The sequence below is a fragment of the Diachasmimorpha longicaudata genome, chromosome 7, assembly GCF_034640455.1.
Source record: "Diachasmimorpha longicaudata isolate KC_UGA_2023 chromosome 7, iyDiaLong2, whole genome shotgun sequence".
NCBI lineage: Eukaryota > Metazoa > Arthropoda > Insecta > Hymenoptera > Braconidae > Diachasmimorpha > Diachasmimorpha longicaudata.
This window is the reverse complement of record NC_087231.1, coordinates 2,652,223-2,666,501: the sequence shown is the minus strand read 5'-3', so window position 1 is coordinate 2,666,501 and position 14,279 is coordinate 2,652,223. Positions and strand designations below refer to the sequence as shown.

At 36.5% G+C, this 14,279-nt stretch overlaps 2 long non-coding RNA genes across 2 annotated transcripts; both read left to right on the top strand.

The window, feature by feature from the left end:
- Positions 1-358: 358 nt before the first annotated feature.
- On the top strand, positions 359-1,518 carry LOC135164705 (uncharacterized). Its single transcript, XR_010299382.1, has 3 exons — positions 359-420; positions 846-1,013; positions 1,108-1,518. It is a non-coding gene; the product is annotated as an uncharacterized LOC135164705 (long non-coding RNA).
- Positions 1,519-7,523: 6,005 nt separating this feature from the next.
- LOC135164716 (uncharacterized) lies at positions 7,524-13,600 on the top strand. The gene is made up of 3 exons (XR_010299384.1): positions 7,524-7,742; positions 8,074-8,276; positions 12,807-13,600. It is a non-coding gene; the product is annotated as an uncharacterized LOC135164716 (long non-coding RNA).
- Positions 13,601-14,279: the final 679 nt, after the last annotated feature.

Below are 14,279 nucleotides of genomic sequence, written 5' to 3'. Positions count from 1 at the left end.
TAATGTTGAGGAAAAAATTAATTTCCCGCCGGCCTTTTATCGACCGGTTATTAAATAGATTAAATAGATAAAAAACGTTTGAATATTGATGAAGTTTGATTGATTGAGTAAAACTCGAGTGAAATCCTTCATAATCTGCAAGTTAACAACTTAGAAAGGTCTAGTTGATTTGAAAATTTCCGGGGTTTCCGGAATCAGGAATTCACTTGCGTAATTCCCTATCGTTAACAAGGGGCGTTTTCATATCAACAGCCGCACATCTTGATTGATATTATAGATGTTCCACCGGAGATATAAAACATCAATCCATGGAGTATGAACATTCTGAGAAAATGTAGTATAAAGTTTTCCAAAACATCAGCAACTGAAATTATGTTAATTTATGTATCAAATGAAAGGCTCTATTTTATGTTGAAAACGGTAAAATCAAGAAAATCGATAATGAAAAACTATTAAATTAGTAGTAAATGTGCAGTTACACCGTAAACCGATAATTAGCAAGTGGTGGATTATAGGTGTATACATGTCGTTGCCACAGGACAAAAGTGAATATATTGAAAAAAAAAGTAGGAGAAGTTGAATATTCTGAGTGGCTCGAAGCCGTGCTTCAGAGGCAGACCGATAGCTTATGATCACACTTACAGGCAGTGGCTGTCGTGTATTTTCATACTAGTATATACACCATCGATACCACTTGATTATGCGGCATGTGCCTCATGTCGCCCGTGGCGCCTTCGATGAAACTGTGTGCTGCCGTCCTTTTTACCTTAATTTATACTCAACCCACTTAAATTCTATCCACATATCGCATTCGAGGCGGTCTAATGTTTTTTTTCGGTTGACAGTGGCCCTATTGAAGAAATTCAGTAGCTAAGTGGTTAAACGAGATGAATGACTTTTGGCTATTGATTGGTTTTTGATGAATATCTTGGAATGGAGGAAAGATAGCGACATGTTCATCATGACCTTTTTTATGGATCTAATTGAGTACTAGACAAAATTTCCTTATCTCTGTGAGTACCGGAGTCATTGATCAAAAACTATACTCAAAGATAAATTTACATGGTTTTATCACATCGTAAGTGAATTGTTTTTTCATGTTTCTAGAATACGATTCTGAGTTGGGGTCAGATATTGATTCAAACGTAGTCAGGTGTCATCTGATCAGGTTTGGATTCAGTAAATTTAATCAAAAATAATAGCAGCAGCATCGAGGAGATTCTGATCACATTCTGATGGAGTGGACATGATCTCAGTTTGAAGCCAGCCTGAAATATTTCTCATCTAAATTTGGTTATGCTCCCCTGACTTCACTCAGAAGTCAGATATTCTGAAAGTACTATGATCTAAATCTGACTTGTCTATACTCACCTATCTATACTTTTCAAATGATATATCTTGGAATGGTTACGGCCACAAGCAGTATGACATTGCAGCCCAGTTTCTAGTCAGTTTAATTAATTTTTCATTCGCTCTGGTCGAATTGATATTTATGGAAAATGTGGTTAGAAATCAGGAGTTGACTTATTACGGTAAATTATTCTATGAAAATGTTTAAAATCCAAAAATATATACTTTGATAAATATGCAAATTGATAATATTTGATCGCAGTAACACACGTAGAAGATAGACTCTGTGAAATGTATGCAGTCACTACCTTTTTCCCTTACTGTGATCGTCTAACTCTAATTTTATTGGAATCTGATATGGGATTCGTGGATCAGTCCTTCACATCAGAAGGGGATATGCACGTTCTGAATAGATTCAAGCTTACCAAGCATCATCTAGACCAAATTAGACCTAATGATTCCCTCAAATTGAGATCAATTTCATCTAATCAAATTCTTCTGAAAAACTTCATTACACAATTGATCAGAACCTGATCCAATTTTTTGATCACGTCCTCATCCATCGTCAGGTCTGATTTGATACGATTTTGATCTGAACCTGACCTGAATTACCCGTCTCGTGAGCCGATAAAAATCCTAAAAAGTCAATGGAAATCCTTACGTGGACTAAATATATTATAAAAAAAAACAAAGAGTTGCCTCCTAAGTGCCACTAAGTGAAGCTTTAGGATAGGCTGTACCTCGCAATTGCATACCAGAATTTGTTTTGTCTCATTCATCGCCTTGCTCTTTTTGTTGTTTCAGGCTTCTCCACATACATAGATACTATCAATAATTTGGCTGTGGTATTTATTTATCCTCGCATCCTCATGTGAAAACACGAGTGGACCTACATTGTTTTGAGTGGGCTCCGAACCACTGCGAGTAAATATGTATATAATACAGACGTAGAATTCTAATGAACCTACTATTATTTCATCTTCTGTTTATTCCCCTACGCCTCCACCATTTTCTAGGATCATGAACCACACAATACGTTTATTGCTGTATTGCATACAATATTTCATCTTATTGGCACCCAAAATCATGATTTAACTCAGCATATGGAGCTTAGAATCACGGATTATCGTGCCTAATGACACAAACCACGTTCTCACTATTTTTCTATAACCTCTTCAAACCTGAAAAAGTGGAGGAAAAAATATTTGTTGTCACCAGCAGTTGTAATACGTGAGAGACTAAAGTGACTATGAAAGAAGAGAAATGAGGGAAAAAAGTGGTGTCGTAAAGCACTCAGCGGGGAGCGTGATCCGCTTACCGAAAACTCTCCTAACGCAGTGCATTATACGTCCGGTACATTTCAAAACGATGAGGTTACGGTCTCCAATCCCTCCATTCATATGCATCAGTCGCCCATATTTGCACCCACAAAGTTATACTGTATCAAATAATCACAAATTTTATTTGTGAATTTATAAGTCTGTACAAAAAGTGTGATGAAGCTATAGCGTAGGAGGAATGACATTCTGTGGTAACGTGAAAAGCTGAAGGTGAGGAGACTTTTTTGAGCTCTCTAGCCCTTCTATATGGGTAAGGAGACTGGGAGTCATAAAAGCTTCGACAGAAAGGACTTCTAGGAATCCCCTGCTTTTTCGTCTTCAGAACGCAGAATGGGAGACGTAAAAGACGTTCTGGTGTCGCTGAGTTTTCAAAGAGTTACTGATCTTACCGCTTAGTGGAAAATAAATTAAATTTATAATGTTCAGAAGTCAATTATAGATTCATTTATAAGGAGATTCAGGCTAATCCATTCCGAGATAATATAGAGATTTGTAGTAATCAATTCTCCATATGATTAAAAGATCAAGGGATTTGGCATTTGTTTTGATGTTCATTCCGGTGATTTTCCGTTGAATATAAATAGAGGGACAATGACGCTCGCGTTTACGAACAATAAGCGCTGCAGTGGTGATAATTATTCTTGTTATGGAATAAAAATATAATAGAAAAATAGAGATATGATATTATCCTTGTTATGTGATCATAATTCGTAATACGAAGAAAGTTATATGACATGTCTGGACGAGTTGAAAATATACTTTAATATTGGTCTAAAGACGATTAGACGAAGGAACATATGGATATCTGCTAAAGTCATCGAGTGATCATCATCTACAATTATCATACTGGATGAATCTTGAAATGCGACGAGTTGAAAATATACTTTTTTTTCTGCTTTTCTGCTGGGAAAGAAAAATGCATTTGAGGTGCATCTGATGGTGCGCCACTGATTTTGAGTAAACTTAACTCACTCGGTGCTGGTATTGAATCAACTGAAGACTTTTAATTCACATCACTATATTCAGGTGATTTATCTGAAGATAATAAATATAAGAGCAGTTAAACATTTTGATTTTAACAATGAAGAGGCTATTTTAAAGGATTGCTTATCATCGCCCCTTCTCACAATTTCAAATCCATTATTTATTAGAATTTAATGCTGACTTGTATAAAGGACTCATCTTTTTAAAATCAGAGCTGTTGTGCTCCTTGAATAAATCGGTTTCACATTTCGATTGAATTAGGAGTAGGTTTTCCTTGCTTATTGGAATTTAACTTTAATTAATGTACAAACAGATTTATGTGACGATTTTCACTCCTTCGTAATTAAAATGAAGCACCCAAGGGACTAAATGATGCTGAAAAAAATCCTTCTTTAATATAGGGAAAAAGCGAATATCTTCAGATAAATTAGAATTGAATTCTCATAAGCAATTAAGCGGTTCTCCTAAATTAATCGAAACAGTAAAGCCTAATGCATATAATAAAACATCATCTCTGACTGCGGTAAGAGGAGTACATGATCATCATACGGTCATGTGACAATTTTCAACCAATTGTAATTTCGTACCTACTAAAATGCTGATTTTTGAAATTTCTAGTTGTCGTCAGTATTTCATAACGAACAAGAATAATATCATAATTCTCTTCCTCTGTGATCCTTCCAAAGTAATAAAAATCATGTTTCCGTGATTTTGTTATTCTAAAACAACATTGACTGGCAGTGCTAATTCATTAAAAACGTTATTGTTCTGTATAATTTTTTTTCAATCCTCATAAATTTTGATTTTGCAAATCACCACAATCTCCCCTACCACACATGGAAAATTATAATGTTCGTTGTAGAATAAGTCTGACAACTATATTTTATTGTTAATGGAACATTTGAATGTTTTCTTAACTCGTGTTATTAACGCAGCAGAGACTGAAAAAAGCAAAGAGTGAAATGAATGAAAGATGACCGGTCACTTGCAATTCCCCAGTCTGGGCTGATATTACCGTGATCCTGGTCAGCGGCCATCTTGTTTAATAAGTTAAGTGACGACGCAGCTGCCTGTCTCAATGAAACATTAGTTTATGTTTGGACGTGTCGCCAACGGTGGCTTCAATGTATTGTGTAAGACAAAGAGAATATTAAAAAAACAGTTTGTTTCATTAGAAAGATGCGCGCACGCGATGTATTCTTCTCTTCCTCCTGTTCCCTTTCGCGATATTTGCTTGAGCACAGAGTGCGACTTTTTGGAGTTGGTTCTCATTTTAAAAATACGAGGGAGCGAATTCGTGAATCTCGTGGTTGTCACCCCTCTACAAGAACATAAATTGGTCAACTAGGCTAACGAGGGGAGGGAAAAAAGCTTTAAAATTTATGTTAATAGATGTACTGAGAGAAAAATACTGTAGATTCTACAATATTGAGAATAAGACACTGCTGCTATTACTGATGAAAAAGCTCTCAGAATTCATTCCATTTCAGGGACACACATAATGTACGCGACACAAAAGGGCGCGATCTGTAAAAAATCAAATCACTCTAGGAGCAATTGCTTTTTTAACAAAAATAATAGTAGATTATGACGTGAGGATGATAGGTGGAGAATTGTGAGGAGTGTGAAGTTTGCAGCAAAATGACTAACGCTCAACTGTCATGTCACTCCGAAGTTTCGACAGCCTCCGTTAGAGGCATAGTAGATCGCGTTTAGCGGAGGGTAGGTAAGCACCTATACTCCTAGGAGCTGTAATGTATCTCGGTGGAGTCCGGTCTTATAATATTTAACCTATCGTCGTCAAACCAGTCGAGTAGGAAGAGCTTTCCGCGCCTCAGCAACGAAAAAATATTTTAAACTCTGTACAAATTTGAGGCTGATCCAGGGTACTGGGTCGATCGGAGACTATCGGAATGATTCGGGAATGGGCTGGCGTGCCATGGGGGGCTACGCTGACCACAAATGACATCGTGTTCATCCATCATCAGCAGCGCAACGCAAATATCGGGGTTTATCAGTTTCTTTTCTTGTGGCTTTGATCGGATCGGCACATCTTTTCTTATATGGTTTTTTGGTTTATTATCGTTGAACGTTATCGTGTATCATCATCATCATCATTGTTGGAAAGTTATCACATGTAAATAGTGTACATTTGGGTTGAATTATATTGGATCGCCTTGCGGCATAATCAACGTGTTTTTTGTCACCATCCGAGTCGGAAAATCATCTCTCCTCTTCCGCTTCCAATCCACCCTAACCCGGCAAAATCATCACTTTCCAAACAAATTCGAAAAACATACGTCAAATAAATTTTCCGCAACAAAAATCATTCCACCCTGGAAGTCAATTCTCTCACAATTCCAATTCAAGAGCGAATCGGGGCAATCGTGCTCAAATTTCAACCACGCTCCTGTTAATCAAAATCCTAACATCCAATGCAGATATTGTAAAGAAATGGAACATGATACCTCAGTCTGTATCAAACGGGAACGCGCTAATTAATGCAAATTCCCAAATCAAGCGCAAAAATCCACTCAAAATTCTTATTGGTCAAGCCATATCAATTTTCAAACCTCAAATTTTCACAACGCGAGCCTGGACCCCGTTCCTCCACTCAATCTGCAGAGCGAAACAACCCAACCATAAAAACATATGAAGAAATGAATGATTACATGCGGGCACATCTTTTCCGATTCAGGTTACACTGGTCTCGATTACATTGTCCTCCATTGTCCCTCCTGCAAGTGTTCCCACAAAACCTTAAAATTGTTAATCGACAATGGCGCAGCCATTTCATTAATTAGAAAATATAGTCTCGTGGATCTAACACTCACCGATAAAAATTCAATCATACTGACAGGTCTTAGTCGCGATGCTCCAGTCTACAATCAAGATGAAACTGAACTTCTATTTAATATCGAGAACAAAATCTTAAAATCGAAATTTCAAATAATAAACGATCAAACAAACGTCCCCTTCGATGACCTCATCGGTAGTGCTTTTATTAAAAAACATCAATGCATACCAATTTTCCACGAGCAAACATTCGTAATTCACTCGCTCTCGATTAAAATTAACAGATTTTGATAATTGGAAGCCAAGTTAATGAAAAAATAGACGATATAAGAAGAAAAATACCGTTCAATTGAATAAACTTAAACGAAAAATTATTAATTAAAGAAGAGGAGTTTCCGGCTTGTTTAAAGGCACTTCTCCAGCGATTCTAATTAATTGCGTATGATATCTCCCACCGATCTCGACTACTTTGAATTTGAATAGAAGAGGTTGCAAATTAAAATCTTTCTCTCGGAATGTTGAATTAAAATTTATTGTTGTTTCAGGAAAATTTTCAATCAACTCAAGCATTCTTTTATAATTCCTCAATTAAAATCGTTAGGCTGTTTCAATTTGAAGAAGTCGATTTATATTTATGAGAGTGACAAAGTGAAATCTGTAAAGCCACAATTTTTCTCGGAGCTTTCAATGATGAGATTCATCGCGTCTCAAACTTCTCACTCTTTTAATTGACTCATTTGTTCTCGCATACCAATCTGCTCAAACATCTGTTGATGGCTGTAAGAAATATTTTATGCGATGGAAAAAAACAATGATGACAATGTCGCGGTCCATAAAACGAAAGGGCGCAAATAATTACACCTTTGATATAACGAGCCAAGGCCACAGTCGAATGGTGAACAAATGAGAAGAAGGATGACGAATAGCTGTATTGTAGTCGGTGAAATACACCGAGTAGTGAGAGAAGGGGAACATTGAGGGGGGGGGGGTGAGAGTGGGGGCATGAAATGTTCTAATCCTTCAGCGTCGATCTATTAATTGTATACTGTGACGTGTGTTGCCTGATGAGAAATTCAACTCAGGCTCAGATCAAAGTCGCACCAAACTAGAGCTGATGATGGATCAAAAAGTGATCAAATAGTTAGATCAGGTTCTGATCATTTGTGTAATGGAGTGCTTCGGAAAATTTGATCAGATTGAATTGATCCGAATTTGAGGGAATCATTTGATCTAGTAAGGATGATGCTTGGTAGGGCTGAATTTATTCGGAATGTACGTATCCACTTCTGATGTGAACGAGTGATCCATGAATTAACCGCACATGAGATTCCAATAAAATTAGAGTCAGACGATTAAAGTAAATGAAAAATGTATTGGATGCATACAGTTCTAATTACGTTATAGCGATTCATATTATTAATGCAAATATTTATTAAGAACATTTCGTGTATTTTGTCAACTCCTAATCTCTAAATACATTTTCCACGAATATCAGTTTGAACAGAGAGGATGAAAAAATAATTAGAGTGAATAGAAAATGTGCTGCAATGTCATATTATTTGTTGCCGTGACAATTCCAAATTATATCCTCTGAAAATTGTAGTGAAGTGAGGATGATCAGATTCAGATCCTACTACTTTGAAAATACCTGACTGCCGAATGAGGACAAGGTAGCTCACGCCACCGTAATGCCACAGCACTATATGGGGAGTCGGCCAGAACTGACTCAGTGCTGACAGTCTTGGCCCAACATTCGGCCATCCATGAGCCAACACTACCCCGTTCTTCATGTCCGGGCAATTCTAGGTGCGTAAGGAAGTCGAGGGAAATTGAGCCATTGCTTATTTCAATGCAGTTTGCTAATCTATTTCCATGACTAATAATATAAACGTACTGTGAAACATAAAATTAATTTTTGTAATTACGGAATGTGACCTGCAACAACTTTTTACACCCATTACGTGACGGTAAAAATCATATGTCAAGTAAAATTCGAGGACCAAAAGCGAAACTTTATAATAAAATTGCGTTTATTGTAAATCGCTTTACAATAAATTTTTTGGATCTGATGAAATGTGAGATGCGAAACAAATTGATTCTCGTTTTCGCGTTATAGAAATAATTCAATGTTACAATTCTCCTGCGATATTGTTTGTTGTGCAATATCAAAGCATAAGGAAGTCATAAATACAACCTTAAATTCTATAAGCAACACACGCAGACTGATAAGCTATTTATTAGATATCTCATACGCTACGAATTCCTTCGAGACAGAACAGTTAGGAAATCATGACAATCAATTTGCTCTCTTCTAGGGGAAAAATTGTATCTAAAATCACAGGTGAGTATTTCTAAAAGTGATTTTAAGGAGGTGATTTCGACATTAGTGAGCACATGGAAAAATATCTTGTCAAACAGCTTGGAGAAACCGATTTCTATCGTTTAAAGGGAATGGGAGAAATTCAAAAAGGAACAAAGTGCGTTCGGTACTTGTTGACTCTAGAAAATGCAGATAGCAAAATGAATAGATGTCAGCTGGTAATGGAAAGTGGATTTATTTTGATAATTCAAAATGCAAATATCGTTGGTTTAACCCCGATGAGTCGGCATTGAGACCGAAGTGCAATATTCACTATGAAAACTTCCCTGACTTATTTTCTGTGTCACAATTTGCACGACTAAAATAATCGGCAATCGATCTGGCATTTTTAATAGAGCTTGATTATGAAAATACTAGAAAAATCATTAGCATTTTTCTCAATTGATGTGGTATTTGCCTCACCAACAATTCCGAAAATCTCATTTTTAACGCTTCGCACAAGATAATCGACCATTTGGGAAACAAGCTCGATTATCTGTTTATAAGAAGGAAATGTTTAAAAGAACATCAATACTTTCCAAAATTTAATTTAGATATTACTGATGACTATGGACGATTTATTTTTTAATTTTATTTATGTAATAATTGGGAAAATTTGGTAACTGCAAATATTTTAATCAGCGTATCGATGCACACCGGTTGGTAAATTACCGACCTGAGGGTAGAGCAATTTTCAACTTCACTGTCTTTATTTTTGTTTACTGTCAAATTGATGTGCGATTCAAAATTTTTAATCTACATGAGCAAACAACTGTTCAAATCTTTTCCGTTAAATTCACTGTGTCATCTTGACATGACATCGAGATTCGAACTCACGAATTCCCGGGTGTGAGACATGTGCTTTACGTTTTTATCAAGTGTTTTATTCTGTTTACTAACATTATTTACAGACATATTATATACATGCATATCCATGTATGGAAAAATATCATAACATTATTATAAACTTGGTAAGATTAATATTAAACGTAACGACTTACCAGGCTCTCAATGTTTCGCAATCTTAGCTGGATTAATGATTTCTGCAGTTCACTAGTAAGTTAATTGTAGTTCGAAAAACATTATTTCAAGTGTTAAGTGGAGGCAAGAGTCTGACCCAAACGCCAGACGCTTATTATTCTTACTATGTCCATCGTCAGCACAAACACTCTGACAATGAGTCAGCACGAGTTGACGCCTTTGAACTAAAAAAATTGCGAAATTTATATGTTTTTCGAGGTAATTTTTAAGAATAAAAATTTCTTGACGAAATTCAGCTCAGATAACTCAGGGGGAAGTGTTTTTCACGGATCGTCTATATATCATCGAGAAATTCTTCGTAAAAAGAAATGGAGAAAATGTCTCGAAAAAGTTCGCTCAGATGACTCAGAACAATATGAAACTTGAAGATTTGATGCTCCTTCAAGATATATTCGAACCACTTTTTAACTCATATTTTCGCTTGACGCCAAAAATTATCGATAAAAGTTCTTTCGATACATAACACGCAAAATAGTCAAGTTGTAATGGTTAACATTGAGGTTGCACTCACTGAAGTAAATTAACCAATCAGCATGTTGATGAATGATCGACGTCACCCACAATTACAATCAATGAAATCCTATAAAGCCGAATGACTAATCTTTTAAAGTATCAACACTAGTGCTCTCTCATCTCGACGTCTTGGCAGTAAAATTTAAGAGTAAATGAAAAACGTTCACAAAAACGGGAAAAATGAGCGCAGAAGTAATGATACAAGGGTGTGTTTGTCGCGGTTCGTTAACAGCCTCCAGGGAGTTAATTAGCGAAGAAGTTAATTTCTTATCCGCTTTTATAAACGGACACCGTGGTGATGAAATACGACCATGATAAAGCCTCGAATTTTTGTCGCACTTGGAATAATGTTACCAACGGTCTGAGAGAATGGAGGGACAAAAAACCTAAAGCTGATGGGCAATTGAAAAATTCAAAGCAATACAAATAATTTAATTACTACACAACGACAAATATTCAATCAAAATTACGTGTCTGTCTTTCCGTGTAACAGTCACTTTCACAAACAGAAAAAAATACTTAAAATACTAGTTAATACTTAATTTGAATACTCGATTTGAAATGTCCAAAAGAACTTTGCTTCGTCAATTACTAACTATTCTATTACTTCCTAGTATCAACTATTTCACCAAATTCACTGATCCATCAAAGAAACTAAAGAGTAACTGTGTTATTATGGCATGGAGGCGTTCAAAATAACGGCAGGGGCGTACGACGTAATGAGGGGTTAGGGTCCTGGTCTTCAGGGACTCAATGACAGCACAGCCATCTTGCGATTGTTTTGAAATCATTGAGTACACCTATTGAAGATATACCTGTTTAAACTAGATGGAGAGGAATATTCTGTAAAAATTACGGACCTGAAGTTCGCTCTTTCGCAGAAAACTTAAATTAAATCAAAATTACGGAATGCTGCGATGAAATTCCAGCAAATAAAAGTCCAATAGATGTCGCTCCGGAATTATAGAATATAGAACTTTATATAGAAGATACGTAATTTTTATTGAACGAGACATAGTCGCGCGCCACCGCGCGCGATTAGGTTAATCTTAATTGTTGTGATATTTTTTATTTAAGTCACATTTGCGGTGAGCGCACCTTATTTTAACTACTGTATGAGTAGAGGAGTTGAATTATAGGGATATAAAAAGTCAATGTAATATTTAAATTCAAAATAATTATACGAAAATGATCCTGAAGTAATCGCGTATGACGTTGAACTCGTCATCATTTCGTAAACCTGGATTTTTTAAAATTGCTGATATATTCACAGCTGATCTATTTCCCACTTGTAGGCAACATGCAACATTTTAAATGTCTTGAAGCTGTAAGACGACTTGGAAAATACAGGTGTTTCGATAAGATATAGATATTTACATTTGATGAGTAACTTGTTTCATTTCCATTTTCTAACTAAGTTTTTATTTTCTACTAATTAACTCATCCTTTGACTTGATTTACTTGATACTTATGTACTTGTGAAATTCAAATTTTGCCGCTGTGAATGTATCTACCAATCACGAATAAGTGTTACGGAATTTCGATATGTTCGATTCGATTCGAGATTTGAGGTGTATGTCCTTTTTACAAAAGGATATTTCTCTCCGTGTATTTATTCTATGTACAGTAGATAATTGACATCTGAGAAAATCTTTTCCTTCTAAATATTTTCATCCCAAATCGGATCAACTAAAAAAAAACTTAAATCAAGTATTAAATATACTTGACTCAAGTATATTTTCTCCCCTGTAGAATCGATGCTACATGATAATTAACCGCTTGATATTCCCGAATATCAATGAAATTTCATCCGGAAACACAGAACAGGTTTTAGTCAAACGTTAGTGTGCCATCGAGAATTATATTCCATCGAAAATGATTTTCGTTTACTTGTCATGAATACTCGTCACACAATTAAATGCCTCTGGAAATTCGATTTCCCCTGATACACATATCGCGAATTACACTAGTGTCCATACACCTAAATGTAAATGGCAGGAGGGAGAATCGCTGAAGAGAGAGAAAGAGAGTGAGCGATAGGCGATAGAGGGGGGTGAGAGGACGAGGAAGGGAGGGCTTGTGACGCCCCGTGAAAGTTCTCCGGAAGTGGTAACACGGCACTTCGGCCAGCGCCACGGAATCGATACACCAACGGTCTTTCCAGCCATTCGTCCATCCAGCCATCCATCTATCCATCCATCCATCCATCCATCCATCCATCTATCCATTCATCGAGGGAGAGCCTTCTCGTCAAAGTATCATCTCCCATTCTATTTTTTCGAGAGCTCTCTCGTTTTTGTCTCCCTCTGCCTCCCCATTCCACCCCCATCCCCCTTCCAGAATGCTACCACCCTTTCGCGCTTCTTGTTTTTCTTTCTTTCTCGTACTTCCTACTGTTCATTCACTCTTTCTGTCTGTTGCAGTCTCCACACCACACCGAAGTGCTCGCTCGACCATTACCATAATGATAACGACGCAGAATTCGTACTCTCTCGAGTGCTTCCACAGAACTTCTATAGGCCACGACTATACGAGATGACGTAAATCATCTCAAGTATCAGAAGAATAGAAGATCGTCCATTTTTTTCGAGTACAAAGTCGAATTTATTTTTGAGTTGGTAATTTTTGGGAAACTTTTTACATTTTTTGGCAATCGAATGCAGATAAATTTGTCTGCAGGGGATTTTTTGGAAGGTTTTAAAGGAATGGTCCAAACACAATTGGCAGCTTCTTCTGGACAATTATTTTAACAGTGTTGTTGAATTTTTGGGGATTTCCCCAAATACAAAATTCACTCTTTCTCCTCTGAAAAATATGGTCCAGAAATTTATGGTGGTAGGGCCTCGAATGTATGAAAAAAGGGGAAAAGTTTTTATTACCCGCCTTGCTTAGCAACATTTGGCGACCAGAAGTGGCAGTGGGGCTATAACATAAAAACCTATTCGGAGGTGGAAATGTTCTGATCCATGAGGCCCAAAATCCTATCTTTAAGTTTAGTCTATCGTTAGAATCTCTAGAGGAACATACCTCCTGATATCAGTAGAATCAAAAATATATCGATTAAATATAAAGTGTTCAAAAGAAACAACAGTGTTTCTTATTTCAATCCCATATTCCAATAAGTGTTTTAAGGAAAAGTCGACATGTTCGTTGTAGTCAAAGATTAAAATCTGATTTTTTGATCATTAAACGTGAATAAATCATCGTATTTCTTGGCATTTCAGAAAAGATAATGCACTGTTTGGGAAAAAAGGTCTATCATTTATTTATAAGGAGAAGATATTCAAAAAAATATCAATACATTCCCAAATTCAATAAACATAATGCGGACTATATGTACATGATTTTTTAAAAATTTTACTCATGCAATTAATTGGTAAATTTGTCAACTGAAAATATTCTAAAGCCGCCCCTGCGGTCGGTAAAATACCCATCTGAGGGTAGCGCTACTTTAATGGAAAAATAAAAAATATTGATACATCGTATTCCAAACTTCGTTGATTCGAATTCACAGGTCCCCTCCATCGTGAAACCCCGCGAATAATTACCACTGAGCGCGAGCTTGATTCATCACTAAAGTTCTCTACCTAAGATGCTTTATCTGCGTCCCACAGTCTCCGGAAAATTGATATGCTAATACTGGCACACTGAGCAAAGCAGAATATTCCCCTACCACCCACCCCTCTCACCCCGCCCCTCTCACTGTTGCAGTCAACCCTCAACTACGGTTGTCTCTTATTTCTGTTACGCTCCTTCAACACTTCACTATTTTCCATACGGAATTATACGAGGTAATACGAGCATCAACAGCATGAATTCCGTAGGTTATACATAATAGAAAACAATTCTCATTAGCATTGAATACTACTCAGCCCAAATATTGGAAGTTTCTGCCT